Source organism: Varroa destructor, unplaced genomic scaffold (genome assembly GCF_002443255.2).
Source record: "Varroa destructor unplaced genomic scaffold, Vdes_3.0 BEIS01000004.1, whole genome shotgun sequence".
NCBI lineage: Eukaryota > Metazoa > Arthropoda > Arachnida > Mesostigmata > Varroidae > Varroa > Varroa destructor.
In genome coordinates, this window is record NW_019211457.1 from 16,275,583 (window position 1) to 16,294,395 (window position 18,813).

Below are 18,813 nucleotides of genomic sequence, written 5' to 3' on the forward strand. Positions count from 1 at the left end.
CACGTTTCGGGTGCCAACCATCGTATGGCTGTCGTCACCTGTGCTTCTGCTCATTGTCTATCGGACAGTTTCCATTCGTCTCATCCGTCATTGTTTTTGGTTCGCCCGTCGTTTCTTTACCACTGACATTTAGCAGCGAGACAACGGCATCGATAGGGCAGAAACGGATCAGGCTTGTCAATTGCGCTTCAGCCATACTCGCAATCAGCTTCGTCGACTTGCTTTTGCCGTTTTGTATTGTATTTCGTCCGCCGTTCCAGAGTCTCGTTCGATTTAATAGTCGTATTCGGTTATGATACCAACAAGAAATAAGTTAAACATTTGGGCGATTCATTTCGCCGCTATAGCGGCGACCGCCAGTGCTCAATTGGGCTACGATTTTTTTCACGTTCGCCGATAACCCACTCTGCCTAATTCTACCCATTATCACGTCGTTTAGCGCTTGCTACCCTTTCCACTTCTTGGCAGTTGTCAGCGCGTTTGTCAGTGCCAAAATGACCCCGACAGGAGCCCATGGACTGCGTTCTCGCTGTTGTTATTGTTGTCGTCGTCGTCGTCTGCTTCTGTTATTGTTATGTTATTTGCCGCTATCTATAAACGATTCGATTTGAGACGATGAAGTCTTTTCTTTTTTCGAGGAGAGCCACGGAATCGCAGCCAGGGATGCCAGGGGTGCCGAGACGACGGTGGATCGAATCGAAGCGCGCCGATCGAAGCGCGTTCCTATTTGACTATCCTTTTCAGGACTTTTTTATACTCCTCATTTATTACTGGACATTGTCATCACGGCTGAATCGTTACTTGAGTATGATTATTAGTTTCATAGCTATTAGGAATGAGAATTATGATTACTATTATTATTATTATTTGTAGGGACGTTTGCGCTCGATTATCGGATGCGTGGAATAGGTGAACTTTTGTCGCTCCTCGAAAACAATGGGTCGTAACCAACCGTTCATCGAAATGATACATTATGGTAACGACCAATTATTTTAAGAGACCAATCGACAAGCACCTAAACATGAGGCGCACTGTTTAATGTACTCGCCAACCGGTAGTTTTATAAAATCCAATATACATTTAAGCCAACTAGGATTTTTCTCAGTAAAATATGTAGGGGATCGTTGATCCCTTATCCCCCGTTATCATTGATTGCATCTGCCAAAGAATCCCATAGACCATTGAAACATTCGAAGGACCAGAAGCGTCGGAAGGTGGACGAAATAGCTCATGACACTTTGTTTTTTTTCTGAAAGCTACGCAGAGTCGCTACATTTATCGATTATAAAATCGCGAATAGGGGAAGAGGCGCAAACAGAAATATGGGATCGCTTATTTCGGAAGGTCAACTTCAGCCTAATTTAAGTCCATAAACAACACCAATCGTAAACAAACTTAGTACGACGTCTTAACGGCAGCGTAATTTGAAGCATCGTTAGCATGAACTAACTACAATATGCGTACTCCGCTGAATGCTATTCTCTGACAGACGTACACTTCTGTTGATACCGTGTCTTCGCCTACCAACCAGTTAGACGGCAAACGACGCTTCATCGCCTGGTTCTGATATCATTCGTCATTCATATAGGTTTGCTTCTACATGTCAGCACTTATTTTACTTCCGGTCAATTAGATAGCTCCCTTCAATCTTTTGTTACCCTTCCATGCCTGCGTACGCTTTTCTCTGCACCCCAACGATTTCGGTACTTCGAATTTCGCCATCGGCGCGGACCTGTAAACCGCACAGATATCGAACTCGCTTTTGCATCGGTTGCCGCAGACTACCGTAGAGCAATCTGTAGGTTGCACGTAGATCCGTGCTTGCACACAGAGCCTCTTTTATACCTCCTATAGCATGTTCGCTACGCGCGATATCCGTCAACACCTCGTCTCTTCCTTTCCATCTTTTAAACACACCAATCCCTATATCTACACTTCACGTTCATGACCGTTTTGTCTTCTTCAACTCATCAGAATTTCTGTTCCACGATCCCGAATCCGACCAGGATAATCTGTTGTTGTCTGAGCGTTTTGCGGGCTCCGGGGAGAGCAGGCAACATCCAGCTTGAACTGCATCGACCCAGGGCTCTACCCAGAGCGTCGGTGTTTGGCAATGCCCAATATTCATCTGCCGATATGTATCTCGGCCTGCCTATTTGTCCGACCATTTGTCCAGTCAGCGCTGCCTGCTCGAGTTGGGCCGTTAAAGGTCGCTTTCGTTCGGCTCGCTAGGGATCCTATCCCCATCCCCTTCTGCTGGGAATTCTCCCCCTCCCCTCCGCCCCCCCTCTATCCGTATTTCTTTTTTATTCTTCTTTTTTTCCTTATTTATATTCTCTATATGCGACTCACTCCAAATATTATACGCGTATGCGTCAATTTCAACAATTTTTATTACGGCAGTAGCTGCGCCAGCGTCCACCAGCAGTTCAACTTCTTCTAGCGTGTGATTATTGTTGTTTTTATTACTATGATTTGTATCAGATGATTATGTCGACCACGATGGCGGCGACGGCGACGGCGACGACGACGACGATAACTTGGTCGCCTTTGTCGAAGAATTTTTCGATTTCGATCAACAGCAGCAGTGCGAACAATAGTATAAGCGACACTGGCCGCGTAACGGCAGCGTCATTTGAACAAGCATGCACCTCTCCAGCTAGACTTGCACTCATTATAGTTATTGCTCGCGTTTCCTGGTGCTGTCGTCGGCGGCGGCGTCATCGTCTACTGCTGCTATTGTTGTTGTTGCGTGTATCGTTTTGAGTACGGCAGGTTGGTCGTTTGTCGCAGCGAGGTGATGACATGGCACCGCCTCGGGGTTTAAATGATTCGGTCGGCGGTGAGGATCGGACATTCCGAGCATTTCTCGTCGTCAGTGTGGCTGCTGCGTGTGCGTCTGCGTCTGCGTCTGCTATCTAGTCAGCGTTCTATATCAGTTGGTGACGGCCGGGCAGACGAACGAAACCAAAAGATGATCGTAATGTTTTCGAATGTCTTCTGACTAGCGGTCGTGTCTTGAGTTAACTCCATCTTTGGTGGCTGGCTGGTTTAGTGACAAGTAAACACAAAATAATGTTTCGCCTTTGATTTGGCGCACTGACTTGACGTGATCTGATGTCCAGTTAATAGGCGACATAGAAACAACACAAAGCGACACGTTATTTACGCTGATGTGGGCAATCGTATGAAATGATCGTAAATGTGTCCATATGCTTGTGTTTGTGAAAAGAAAAAAAGCTGTCTGAAGATTACCGCTGCTATCTACCATTTTCAACTATCTCGGACACCGGACTCACAGACAAAGCTCATTAAACCAAGGAGTTGTTAAATCTTCTGAGTAGAGATAAAGTAAAATGTATATTAATTTACTTCACTAACAAATTTCCGAGTGCAAGAACCCATCAGGTGTCATACACCTAACCAGATCCGAATCGGCGACCTTATGGGACTGCATTCGTGCGCTATTATAAGTGTCTTCATTTTGATTGGTAATTATTAGTCTGCGTTAATCCATAGACCATAGCTAGACGTCTTGTATTAGCTAACAAAAATCCTCCTCCCCATTACTTTATATGTGGGCAGTTCTATTTTTTTTCTTTTTTTTACAGCAAAATCGTATATATAGACGCCCAGAGAGCCGCGGCCGTCGCTGATCCTTCTGTTATTAAACGAAAGGCCACATACGAGAAAAAAGGAGGCCGAAAAAATCAATAAAGACAAAACGACGTCAGAAATGCAATTTTCCAATAACAGCAGCAGCAGCAGCAGAAGTCGTCACAATCTGGTCCGGCTCTCTGCCGGCATGCCGTACAACCTGAATCCGGGCGTCAACTTGTTGTGTTCAGTTCTTCCAGCCTTTTTTGACGACGCTTCAATTTTCCGATAGTTTCTTTTTCGACATCGAAATTCGCTTGGAGATAATTGCGTATTTATTCGTAATGATGACGATGATTCTGATGGCGCTGATATTTGTGTTGATGAACGGCGGAATTTTGGACTGCCCGGTGCGCGGTCGGCAGTGGCATGCGATTTGGCAACAGGTGGCGCGCAAAGCAAAGGGATGGCATACAGGTGATAGGCAGACATCGATAGGGAAATAAAGGGCCATTTGCCGGGTGACGCATGCCTGTCGCTCCGACGAGTTCAGGACCGTTTGTTTCAGACTTTTGTTCTTGTCGTCGTCGCCGCTGTCGCTGTCGTTATTATTTATGGTGCTGGGAACGGACGGCCATGGTACAGTGATGGGTATCGGCTGACAATAACGGGCTTTGCCGAGGTTTTGACGAATAAGGACTGAACAGCATTCAGTCGATATCTTGAACTATAAGACGACGACGACTACTACTTGTATTACGGGATATTGGAGAACACAAACACAATACAGCTAATCTCCAGTCGTTACGCTTAAAAAAGAACGTGGATTGTAGAATGTTCGCAGAATGCTGATTTTTTTTTAGAACGGCTGGCATATGCCTGCCGTTCTATGATTGTCTAATCGATGACGCCGGTCGCGTTAAGGTCCCTCCTCCCTCCCCCAAAGAAAGGCCATTAGACAGGCAGGATAGCAGGAAACGGTATTCGATTGTATTGTGGTAGAATTCGAGTGTTAGTATTGGACATTGCGGTTACGATAGAAAAACAGCATTTCATGCTTTTGGGGATGGAAATATTAGTACGATACGATACGATACGAAACGAATCGGGTACTATCATATCCGGCGCCAGTGTCCCACGATTTTTAATCAAGTTTGATCATATTTGTCGTTGCCTTCTGCGCGTCAGTGTGACATTGTACACAATTTAGAGATGCTCTTGTCTCTGTCTGACTCGTCATTTGCAACATAACTCGACTAAATGAAGCACCTATAATGTTAAAAAGTTATATTATTACTTTGTTGTTTTTCGCGCGTTTGTCTGGTAGAAAATGTTTATCTGTGTGTAGACTTTACTTAACAAAATCGTTCGGTTCGGAGCAAACTCGGATTTTCTTAATAACGAAGCGACACATCGTACAGTTTCAATAATAGCTCGGGAAAACCAAGTTCACATGAACTATTTTTTTTTTTTACAGAGACAAACTATACTTACCCTTGCGAAAATAGACGATCATCAGCTTTATAGCTAATGTAACGAGCCTGTCTCCTCATTGCGCCTCCATAGGTGTCCCTTAGCATACCTTCGCACCGTTACAACACCGAGTGCCGTGGACGTTTGCGGGGACAGCTGATTGTAATAACCCTTTTTGTGAACATGGCCACCATATACTGGTAGACCTGTTGCGTAAAGTAAACAATCTGATCTCTTTAAGGGCAATTTATATAGGAGTGACCAGTGACAAAATGATCAATGAATCATTGAGCTAGCTTCACGAATCGACACGGAGTCGATTTAGTCGTGTGTTACTAGACGGCCTAACTAGATTGAAGTTTTTTTTTACGGATGTACGTATTTAAAATATACAATTAAGTAAATATTCATTCACACAAATCGTTTGTCGTTGTTGATTCATGACTAGCTATTTTAAGGGATAGATTTTTTACGATTAAATGCTTCTCTCTCAGTACGATCATATTGCTTGTGCCGCCCCCCACAGTGTGTTAGAATATAATCCGCCTAAACTAGAAGGCAATCGCCTGTAACACTAATGATCTTTGTAGTAGTTCTTCTAATAGGCAATAATGGCCTGCAAACGAGGCGGTATTAGGGAGTGGATGGAGGGGTAATGAAGGTTTTAAATGTGGCGCTTCGAGCGAACGTAATGGTACAACCTCTCATATCTGGTCCGACGAATGGGTATTTGGATGCGGCTATCGCTTCCTTATACAAACAGACGGCAAAACAGCTATGTCATATTCGAACGATGAAAGTTCGTGCTGAATGAAATATTGAAAGAAGACAGGGTCCTAACCTATGTAACACACCCTTAAACTTTTCACTATCTATAAGTTGACATCGCTATACCACTTAAGACGTTCAGATCGATCGTACATGACAAAGGTTCATTTGTTGTCGTCTACGGTAATAGATAATTTATGATTTATTGCACACGAATTTGTCACCTTAGAGTTAAATTGAGACTATTGCGTACATCTATGGGGTTATGGAAAAGCAGACAAAGAATTGTACGTCGACCCGTCTCCTGCTCTACTTGACACAAACAATTACCACAAACAGATCCTTCTCTGTACTATTTTTTTTTACTTTTGCTCTTAACGCTAACACCTGGCTCTGCGATACCTCAGCCTGCACCGAACGTTATAGCCTAGAGTCATGATAATGTCGAAGTAATTTCACCTGTTTCAAATTTATCATGTTATCGCAGATCGTCTCCTAATATAAATATCATGCAATTCATAAATGGGACAAGACTTAGTCAATCACAGCACATGCGTTCATCGACCCAACGACCATGTATAACGACTGACCATCCCAATGATGATACCCCATGACTACGTATCTCAGTTTAGTTTTCATTTTAATGAACGCCGAACCCCAGCGTAACAAGGCCGGTGTGCCGTCTAATTGGCCACAAATGTTCACACGCATAAACACGAATCAGACGAAGATTGCCTTTCTTTCCCCTTCGTGATTTCACCTCCAAGCCATAGCATTCTCCTATTGCACGCCTATCTACACAGTAGTTCTATTACAGTAATTTAGTTGTAGTAAATAGCAAATTAGCTAATATCAGCAGTACATGATATTCTACTCTATCTGTCCATGTCATCTCTTTCATCACTTTTGTTTTCCTTACTTTAAACAGACACTTTTTACTTAGTACTGCTAAGGGCTGTCATCGACTGCAACGATAACTATCGATTCTGTCGCCCCTGCTGCCGCGGCCATCGCTGGGCGCAACAGCGAATCTCTACTACAAGGGCGTTTAGCAGGGTACTTTTTACGTAACTATAGAATTTCGCCGTAGAAAAATCGAACATAGCCCTTTGGTGGCATCGACGCATCGTCGCTAACACACGGTAGCGGCATCGGTGGCGCCTCCAGCTTCAGCAGTCGCTGTAGAACCTTGAGTGTTTGTCGTCGCAATCCAGACGTCCATGGAGTCGCTTGCCGCTCCCACATCCTGCAGGATATCCAGCAGGGTATTAATGTGATTGTTGTTGGTAGTTATGATGGTGTCCCGTAGAGGCACTGATCGCGTGTCGTACCCGTCCAATGCCGCCAGCGGGGCTATTCGCCTATACAGCGTTAAATGACGTTGAATAGCATTATCGTGCCACTACGAACAAGCACACACATACGTGCAAGCACATACAACGTATACCAGATCAATGCATCGCCGACCCTTAACCCTTAATGTTTCGTTCTGCGCCAGTCTGCAATGTGCAGCGGTAAGGAACTGCTCGATTTGTCCGTATTATTGGTGCTTCATATTTGCTGCTGCTGCTTCTGCTGCCGCCATCGTTGAAGACGCGCAAAAGCTAGAAAAAAATTTCGAAACAAGTTTAATTTGAGTCGTTATCACTGAAAAAAAACATACGAAAAAAAGTCGAAGAGGAAGTACGAAACGTTTCGAGCTAATTACGCACAGCATCGCGGCGCCGTGTTCCTACGTCGAATTTTCATTCGACGGTATACCAGAGGCCGTTGCGATAGTCGTGCTTACTTCTACTTTTCTAAGGAACGGTCCGAACGATGGATCATCATGTGCTTTTGTATTTATAATATGTGTATTGGTATGTAAGCGTGTATGTTTACGTATCATGAACGTGTGCGAACACTGCTTACTACCGTATACCACCGCCAAGTGCGTACGCATGATTGAACGCAGCGGGCTGCGCGGCGTCACTTGATCAACGGACCTTCGGTTAGTCGTTACCAATATAGTGGTTACGGCTGACCAACGTCGCTATACGGTGCCGCTACGGCGGCATGCCGGAGCATCACACGAGCACAAAGCTCCGTTCGCTGCTCGTTTTCATCGTCATCGAGCAGAAAATGCTTTCAATTTTCGAATTTTTCGAATAGGACGATAGTTGACCCTGTGACTTTCTGTAATTGTGTTTGCCTGTCTGCGTATAACGACTCGATCGTAATATTTTTGGCCGTCGCCTCCGCCGCCGCCGCCGTAATAGCCATTGTCGCGCTGCACTTGCGACAGCTTTAAAAAAGGTTTTCTCCATTTATCTCTTCGTCTTCTATCACCGGACCTCAAAATAAGACCAAATCTTGAAACAGCAGATCTTAAAATGTCGTGACCATCCGTCCGCTCCCTCCCTCGCTTTCAGTATCATACGAAGATCGCAAACGACGCTGCTGATAGTGCCCGCAAATATCAACAACTGTATTACTAACACAAGCCACCCGAAGCGGAGCGTACCAGTGCCAACAATACGAAACGATCGTGGAGAGTATTAAATGCCCAGCAGACGTTTACGAAATTTTCTCAAAAACGTCTATTGGCGACGGCGGCATATAATTGCGGCTAAATCGTCGATGGATACCTGTTATAGCGGCAGGTATAGTCCGCGTGCAGGATATCGTCTCTCGGTTACGTTGGCGGTGAACCAGGAAAAGGGCAGCGGAGCACGGAGCTGATTCATCTCGTTTTTGGCCAGACTTCGCTGTGTTACCGTCTATGTTAAAATGCGTAACAAATTAAGCGGCATATAAATTACGAGCATTATTCTAGTAGAGCAGATGAACGGGCCCCAGCTGAAGAATCGCACGACGCTTAAACATTTTTACACAATCATTGCACATACTATGATAGAGATTCAAATTTAAACCGACGATTTCAGAGCCACTGCTGCATGGCCACGCTATGGCTTCTTTTATCTGAAAATTATTTATGTACAGGTACCGTGTATACACGTTCGTGATACTGTCTAAACGCGCTTTAGCAGTGACGTAGTTCTGTTCCGTGTTCGTTGAAGGCAGGCGATTCATCTATCGACTCATGTAGGTAGGATCGTTGCGATCGACACCTCTGCGTTATGGAAGTGATAAAACGTGTCCATCTGAACTTGCTCCTAACCCCCTGAGCCCCACTACCCACTGTCTCGTTTCTCAACGCTAGAACTCAACGTCTTGTCACTCAACTTGTATTTACGCAAATCCGCTTCCTCGTATTGTCACAACTGAATGGAAACCATTTCCGTGAACGTTAATTAGATCATATAAATCGGATTAACGCGGTTAATGGCGAATTTTGCCAAAAAGAGGGAAATCAATCCTCTAGTCTAGCAGTTTACCCCTCACTTCTAGCTAATTACTCTATAATTAGATATTTACTGATACTAGATTGGTCCAATAAGAAGACAACAGCAGCAGCGGCTACTCTAGTACACCACGTGCACCTACAGAAAATTATAAGCCATAATTCTAGCTATTATATATATATCACAGCAACTGCCGATACGTGTCGCCTCTGCTTACCGTCCTTATGGGGATATTTAGATGTTGACCTATTCACCTCTCAAACAAATCGACTCACATAAAGGCTCGATATGTTCTAGGTCATAATAATAAACTGATTGCAATCACGCCTTTTTATAGCTTAAGTATTTCAGCTATAATACTTGTATTATTTTTTTACCTATCGAGCCTAGGTGAGTAGTAGGTCAGTGTTGCACCGGTCGGCTCACTGCTGTCGAATCCATTGTTTGATGTAGTACTACATTGGCCTTTTGCCCTGTGTCATTTTTGTCAGTCCCGCACTATATATAGACAGGCAAAAATAAGTTGAAACGTAGTTTTAGTCGGCAGGTTTCTCACTAAGGCGGCTGGAGCTATTGATACTGTTCCCTAACCTAACATCGATGTTGTTTTACTTAATTATTGTTTTTGGTCGCTGGTAACATTGTTTTCTCTATGCTAATTTCTAGCAACGTAGAGTGCCTTCGCAATAGGACCGAATAGAATTAATAACATTAGTAATAGCTTGAACGATTCCAGCTGTTTTGTGTCCCGCCCTGATTAAGCTAGGAGACAGAGACTTAACACGGACGGACAATCGTCTGGTTCATCTTTTTCGCTAGCTGGAACAACAAAACTCGCCTGCCAGCCTGATAGACCGATCAAAAACACGGTTCAACGAACTCCCTTAACGCCACGGATAAATTTATATGTACTAGTTGTGGTATTGGGATTCAGGCGCCGTCACTGGAAAATGCTGCCTCAATATACCTCAGGTCGGGACACTTCGTGGGTGCCGGTTCCAACTTTCTGATGGCCTACCCATACTCTAGACATGTGCTATTTAGATATTCGATCGCGCAGCTTCGTAGTAGATATACGTATATATAATTTGCCTAGCCATGAGAGCTATATAAGTTTTAGTGGTCGACAGGTTCGTTTTAGTCAGTAACGATGGCGACCTCTTTGAACAAGAACGATAGGTTTTACCCTTTTACTCGCACAAACTACACAGGAGAATGGTGCCGGTGGTCAAATACAAAACTGCTATTGTATACAATCGAGTACGCGTACGCTCAAACGTAAGTGACAGGCTCGTATTGCTAATTGCATTGCTGTTGGGCGCTAGAAAAACCCAGTTAAATCACGGACCCAGTCACTTTGAATCAGTGATAAATGCAAATTTACCGAATCAATCATGATCAAATGTCGGCACTGTAGTTTATGATAGAAAAATTGTTTTTGAATCAGGCTAACTTGTCTTAGAGGGCAAATTATAGATCGTGGTACTCATTTAAAGTCGAACTGTACTTATAACGTTGTCATAGGCCAAATATCACTAATGAAAACACGTGTAAAAGATGAAGGCTCTAATATAGATAACATGTATAAACGTTTGCAGGTTTTCGCTCAGCGACACAAAAAAGATAGGTTTCGATAGGTTGTAAAGTAAATCTCGAGCCGTTTCGTATTAGTCTGCTTATTGTATTAACGTCTCGGCCGAAGTTCAGAGCCGAGTCGATTTTAACTGGCAAACCTGTTTGAGCCTATTACCTAAGCAAATTCATACGTCATTGCGGCACCTAGCCGTTACTTTTCTATCGCTTTCATCTACTAGATCGTCTTTCAGTATTCAGACTACATTGCTAATCTGACGGTACGCATTTCGACATTTCTGCACAATATTCTGCCATGCACCTACTTATTTAGACCTTGTCATCGAACGGCCTTAGCGTTTAGCAGAAATCCTTGGGCCTTAAGTAGTTTGTGCCTTTTACTAGCACATGAATTAATTCATTGAGCTAACTATCAAACTAACTAACACAGGGCACCCGACCTTGGTTTATTTGACATCACGTGGTTTAGAGTTAGATTTGTCGGAATACTTTTTACGTGGTCGCTTCGCCAGCGTCCAAGAATCGACTGTTCACTGTGGCATATGTATCCAATTTGAGAAAATTCAGGTCACGCTTCTATTCCTGCGAAAAGCAGCATTGCGTAGAAAAATCCAAGAGCAACCGTCCACTCCTTACTTCTAGAACTCACGTTAATGACGAAGAAGTCGCCATAATTAAATAGGAACACGTGACTTCGATCACGACGTCGTCATTTTTACGTCTATTAACTGTAGTGCCCAGTAGTAGATCGAGATGGATCCCTGTCGGGCACACGAAGTTCCTTCTAGCAGATGGTTCGACAATTTTTCACTGACAGTGAATCGAAAAATCGAAGGAAGAGGATGGTGGACGAGCGTCGGAAAAGAAAATGGCGAACAATTTGCGAGGTGGTTACGACTTCTTGACACATTTCAATGCCCGACGGTCGAACAGCAACGATGTTCCTGCCCACGTTTGAAATTCTAAAGGGCGCCCCATTGGAAACTGGGCGATTCCGATACAATACTTTTGAAGGAGTATGGGGCAGTGTTACCCATATTGGCGCTTGGTACATTGTTTTAAAGCAAAAAGGAACCGACGCCGAATCCACGATAAATTAAACCCATCGATCTTTTTTGAGCCATCTAATAATATGATGATAGTTTTTAGAGACATAGCGAAGGTCAGTCGTGCAGTGGCAAAGGAAATAACAGCGCGTGATGGACTAGATGTAGTTTGCACATCTATAACAATGTGTTTGTGCAGCTTCAAATTAAGACTTTGTATTTGCCAATGAAATTTTCACAACCGAAATTAAGTTAGCGTCAGCTGCCGCCTCTCTTTAGGCGCGCAGATAAACTATGATGGATTGAATCCTGTTGTAAGCTTAACAAATGATGCGGAAAATATGTTTATGCCTTCTGAATTAACTAAACGGTGAGCAACTTGCCATTGACCATCCTTGCGCCGAACAGACCCCCTTCCTCTTCGTTCCTCTCTTTCCTTTCAGATTCGCTCTTTTGCGGTTATCCAGCTGTTGTTTAAATCCCATTGGTAGATTCCATCGTCATCGAGGGAATAGTGATCTATATCATTGTTAAAAATTCATGCGCTCGTTGCAGATCTTAACTACCGCCTGGACACCAGAACCTAGATCGGGGATGACACCAATTCGCTTCTACCTGTGATCCTTCTGCCGCTTGTTGTTTATGGTCTATCCTGTTTTGGAACTGCAACACTGCATTATTATAGTTTTAAATATGTTAGCAGGCTCTCTGGGTTATTTCCCGCCGCTTGTAATCGAAATAATGAACGTAGGCCTCCTTACAGAGAATAGGACGAGCTCCTAAACACCTAGGAGGGTTTAGGTCTACGAACGCTTTTGTTTCCGCACAACTAGCGGCGGTAGTCCGCTACTTCATACCACGAGGTGGTCTAATATTATACTTGTTATCGTTGTTCCGTGAATGGTTGTCTTTATCTGCCCCTCTTCCCTTTTCCACTTTTTTATGTTTGTCTCCATTGACTTTTCCGCTAACTCTATTCTAAAGAGAGACTTTGGTTTATATTCAAAGACTGCCGACGTATCATCGTATCTGTATAAATACCATATATTTAGAGAGGCTCGGCATTGCGCAGCAACAAGTATAACTACCATTACTGCAATGACGTTAGCAACCGGGGATTGGGCCCAGCGTCGAAGAACTAAAGCCCGTGGTGGCTCGAATTATCGCTTGGACAATGTCGGCATGACTTGGGTCTTTTTTCATGCAAATCGTTCATATTCTTAAAGGTAGCTACAGCTGCCGTTGAACTGTTGTTACGGGGATCTGTGGCCGATCGCTCTAATCTGAAACGGGTGCCCGCGCGCGCGAGCAATGAGAGTTGGGTCGCATGCAGCGCGGTTTAGACGAAGAACGCGTCGGCAATGACCGTCCAGTAGCGGTCTGATCCGCAGAAGGGAGCCCACTAGAAATCTACCTCTTTGACTAGCCCAGATCGGATGAATGAGGCTGGCGTTAAGTTAAAGAAATCATACGACCTGGACCGCTTTGCTTTTTGCTATCCGCACGCAAACATATTCTCTCTACCTTTCTGTAAATTTTTCTTTTTAGCCGCTGTCTAAAGCCGCAGATCCGCCAATACCCATGCATCTGTAAGTTAGTTATGAGGCATAGCACGCGTGCGGTGGCTTGACACTGGCGCGTCTTTATTTATATGCCTTAATATGTCTAAGTATATGCATAAACTTGCAATGAGAAAAGCTCCCTCTACGAGATACGTTGACAAAGGACAATCTCTGCGTGGTTTAAATATGGCTGGTGGTAGGTCACATTTAGAATTTCCCGCCTCCAGCTTCTTGGTACGCTACGAGAATTTCTAGAGGTATGAACATGGCATAACAGATCGCGCCTTCACGCGAACAGAAGCAAAATATTCTCAAACTAACAACTAAACCTTCAGTACATGCAGGAGAGCTTGTTTCATATTGATTATTTTTCAGCTGACATGTTTGGCGCGAAATTCGAATTTTGCAACTTGGAAACGCCGGAGTACGGCCGGTTTCTCTCGTAGACTAGCGTTATTAATATCTTCGCTATATAGCTTAAGGCTGACAACGTTATAGCAATAAGTTTTCTTTTCTTGGTCTTGTGACTCACTTTGCAAGTCGGAACTCTCGCTATAGACTACCTGGAACCTCTTTAATTATTAATATCGTTCTCCTTTTTATGGTGCAGTGGGAAGCGGGCATGCCCAGTTTGGACAGTTATGCCTTGTTCCGGTATTGTAGAACATGAAACTACTTTACGAAAGGGGTCAACTCGTTACTGTTAAAAGAACAGCTGAGTCTGATATCAATGTGAACTTCTTAAATCTTTGCAGAGTTGGCTTTACAGATATTTTTTACTAATTCGGATAGCCTGTGTTGTGTCGCTGTACCAGTGTACTTGAGTACCTAATCAAATGGCGCCTTAACGGCTAAAAGGCCCGAACTACCTGCGAAGTCTCGTTTCTCTGAGTGTACCTTTGATTGTTATTAAAATATTGTTTTAAACATTATCCCGTTTACGTTATTGGCCCTTTGTTGATGACAAATCCGTATTTGCTACCCACCGTCAGCTTGTTCTATCACGTCTTTTATGTACTTGCACCGCACCACCTTATATGTAACACGGCAATTTATTATTTACTCAATTCTGACGATTAATAAGAACTTGCATAGATCCTTACATCCATTGTTATTCTGATTGTTATGTGATTAATTAAAAACTATATGGTAATTATTGCCGTAATTATCTTCCTTGCCTTTTTTTTTTACAATCACTGGTAGGGGAGGGACGGTATTCAATCACAAATAGAAAAGTTTCGCCCATACTACCACGACAACCGGCTACCGCCACAGTTTCTTTGTATGTTCGAATCCCCTTGTCATCCTTTTGCCATCTGAGACCCGGCTCATTCTGTGGGGTCACTTCAATGAAAGCGAACGACTCCCGTCTAAATAAATCTAGACAGCAACTGGATCCTGTCTGTGGGCTCGTTTCATGCAGCGATTCCAGAGACACCCAGAAGTTCGTTGTCTAACGAATAGGCAACAAGTGCCTTTCAAGGCTGGTACCCGCCTAAAAGTTGAATCCCTGTTGAGTCCCAGAATTAAAAGTAATGATGGACTAGGGCGCCTGTTAGTAACGTTTGTTAACTTGGTAACTTATATTTCTGTTGTCTTTTTTGTTGTTGTTGTTGATACGGCTTAGATGCGAGGAAGATGAAGAGCAATCTTTATTTTGATGCAAATGCAACCCACGCAAACACTACGAAGCGGCTGGCACCCTTTTCACAGTAGTGTTACTCTATATGTATATTATAGTAAAACCGTTTTCGTTATTGTCTGGCCATGGCTGTGCAGCAACTTTCGCAATTTATAGTTGTACTCCGTATGAAATTCATATATAATACGCGTACCAGCTGGCGCTTCGAGGGACTCTACGCCTTGTGTAAGCCAACTAACTGGTTACGGATGATGTTATTAAGGTGGCAATGCAATACAGTATATGATAGAGAACACCTTTGATTTAGGATGAATCGAGTTTCTCCGAGGACTCGTCCCTTGCTAGAACTCAGCAAGAATGTTCAACAAGACGCATCTTTCAACAAAGTTCCTATGATACACACCACCGTAATCTATTCGCGGTTTAAACAGCGCCTAAAAGTGCCTCTTGTACCTGTATTGAGGCATTCTAAGATGGAGCGGCTAATGAACCCAGGCTCGAACAGCTCTTAGCATGCTTAAGAAAATAACAGGTACTTGATAAAAACACAACAGGTTTACTTCTCATCTGCTTTAGAACTAACTACGATAAGTAGACCGCGCGTGATTAACTACATACAAAAATTCTTCCCTGCATAAAGTTAACAGCTAAAGTTAAGCGGTAAGTTTGTTCGATACGATATTACTGTCAATTTTCCGTTTTAATCGAACGCCTTATGCACTGATCATGGTAAAAAATTACGCGTCCATATTTGATTTTTATCTTTGTGGAGAGAGATTGTGTGGTACATGAATATTCAATGTATATTATGCACTAGAGTCATCCATAAATCGCTGTTTGTGCCTGAATACCTATTCATCACTGAAAATCATCGCGAAAATTGATAATGTGCCGCCATTATACAGTAATAACATTTGATTCTTCAAAAGCGAACCACGAGGCAAATCCTAACTTTGGCCACGCGTACACCCGCAAGCGACTCATTCGCAAACGTTTTTCTTCGTTGTCCTTCATTAGCTGACTTGTTCTTCTTCTTCTTCTTCTTCTTTTACTTTATTTATGTCAGTTATAAGATGGCACAGTTATAGGTACCGTACTCTGGCGCCTGGTTCTAATCATCGCATCTATAAGTAATAAGTTCGATCCTATTCGCTGTAGCTTTCTTTATAGTAGACTATTTGGTAGATGCCACCAGCTAAGGCTGTGCGGAACGTACGACGAGATGTTTCTGGTAAGCGTTTAAGGAAAAAAAAAGTCAGAAAACATTGTAGACAAAAAAAAAAAGAAGTATTCAAGGTTATAGCCTCTATCACTGCGTTTGCGGCGAGTAAACGCCCTTCCGACGAAGGGAGAAAATCGACCTGATGACCATTTTAGCTGTTCAGTTTGATTCAGCGATGCTGGCCGCTCACACGCTTTCTAATTGTAGGAAGCGATACCGGGCTGAGCGATCAACTATATGGATGAAGCATGGATAAATTGACGTGGTCTAACATTGATGATCCTGCAGCGTCGTGCCGTTGACGCTAAAGAGAACTTCGGAGCGTTAGGGAAAATTGTGATCGATTGTAAATACTCGAATTAGCAAAATAACAAGTGAAACAAAAAGACAGGCCTTGTACGTCAGCGGGAGAAACTACCGAGATAAGATTCTCTCTCTTACTGCCTATACACTTTTTTCTTTTGTTCCTTTAGGAGACCTCAGTTCGACTCAGAATTGCTATAGAGTGCTGCAAAACTGCCAGGAAAGGAGAAGAATTTCAACTAAGTAAGGACTATTTTTAGTTGCAGTTCGTTCGAATCGAATGTATAGATGAAAATTTGTATGGAAACACAGATTGTTTTGACGACTAGTAGGCAGAAAAAAAGGCAAGTTTTTTTCAACTTATTGCTAATGAAAGACACAAAACGAATATAACTTATAATTATGGATATAGCTTTACTTATTATCAGGTAGCCCACCTGTACAGGCTTCTCTGTTTTCATTATTTGCACCTAATTGCTTTGTTATGATCAGGTATTTCCAAGATCGCTCATGATAGCATACATTTCCGAAGTAACAGTTCATTCACGACACGAACTAAGATTGATACGATCTCTAAAATCATATGCTTATATACGAAAGTCGAAATGTTTCAAGGTTCACGTCCGGTACCGCCGTTGGGCGCTGTACCAGATTGCTGGCTTTCAGCAGGAACGAATTGTGTCCACGCTCAGATTCGAACCCAGACTACCACGTGTCCCTCAACTGGTGTATGATAGCCTATGAAGCATCAATTGGCCCTAGACTTACTGGTAATCTCCCTACTGCACACATGATGGCCTTATTAAGGCTTAGACATTAAGAGTTAGTTTCTGATCAACGAGACCCAGATATGTCTACCGCTGCATCCTCTTCTCATTCGCTCGACTACGATTCTCAACCGTAACGCTGTGTGCATCTTAATATTTAGTTCTAAACCCTATCGTATAGGTTAGTACACAAAGGTGGCGTCGTCTTTGGCGATTTATGTTTTTATATATAACGTAATTTGAGAGAGATCGAATGTGACATACATAGGCAGGCATAGGAAGGGGGAAACAGTACCAGACGAGCCACTGAAAGAGGCAAATTAACGTAACATAAAAGTCGCCCGATTGATATATAATCATGGATAGAGAATGGAAACGCAGTGAAGAAGCACGAAATCATTTAAAGATGCCAACAGCGACGATGACCATATTTACATGCTCCATCAAACCCTGCTTACTTTCTATCACATTTACCCCCCGACGACCCTACCTGGCGGATTATGTTGCCAGAACATCGGTAAGCATACAAGTCAGTACATACGAGTACGAATACCGCTCGTATTAGGTATGGCATGGCATGACATGTGATGGAACATCATGAATCCCGCTGAAGTGGCTAAAACGTGTTGGGGAAAATAAGCAGGGTGGAGTGATACCAACCGCAGCACGAGAAGATACCAACTCTGTATAACTAACCAACATCTTCATCCGAACGGCCTCATTGATTATCTTTTCACTAATTTCTCAATTGGGGACAATGAAACGAGTTAGAGGGACCACTGGCTGGTTCATTTGCCTCATGTACCTCTATATACATATAGATATATGAGAGAAAATGCCTAGGCACAGGTTTGTAGCTATTAACAAATCTTGGCGAGCTATTAATAGAACAGTCTCATTTAAACTATCTATTACTAACCATTTTAGGCTGTTTGCATTGCTAAATAATTGCTAGAACCTTTCAGTATAAATACATCTATAATCAAAGATCGTTTTCGACGAGCTCTAATGGTTGCCTCGACCACCCGAAAAATATACGCACGCCGACCAGTAAACACCAAGGTGTGGGCATGAACGCGAAACGAGTGCGGGTGATAATTTAAAAATGGAAAGAAAAACCGTAGAAGGCCACGTGTGGACAGTCACTATTTGTCGGTGAATTTTGTTCGTGAAGGACCATCGGCCTAGCTACTAGTAATGCAAAGATTCACGTACGGGTTGCTACTCAAAACGGTACAATGTGTAAATAGGTCCGAGGAAGAAACGATGTGGATTTAGTATCGTGGTTAGTGGAGATCTCATACTGAGCAACAATGGGCCACGTAGTCGAAGGCTATCGGGGGCAAAATTGGAATAAAAAGTGCAAAACCGGTTGCATTTATGAACACACTATGAGAGGAAGACAAATGTATATGTAACACAGAGTATCGAGAACGACACAACAATGAAATCTACGTTCACAATGTGTAAGCAAAATCTTTTTCTTTGTTATAAAT

General features: G+C 43.1%; 1 protein-coding gene across 6 annotated transcripts in view; it reads left to right on the forward strand.

The window, feature by feature from the left end:
• LOC111248900 (uncharacterized) overlaps positions 1 to 18,813 on the forward strand; it is a 154,752-nt gene that overhangs the window by 83,810 nt on the left and 52,129 nt on the right. The window contains exon 1 of one of the 6 annotated variants that reach the window (XM_086986843.1): positions 16,724 to 16,793. The exons of the other annotated variants lie outside the window; for them this stretch is intronic. The gene's annotated coding sequence lies outside the window, so the exon portion shown is untranslated. Of the gene's footprint in view, positions 1 to 16,723; positions 16,794 to 18,813 lie in introns of those variants that run through there. 6 annotated transcript variants of the gene reach the window in all.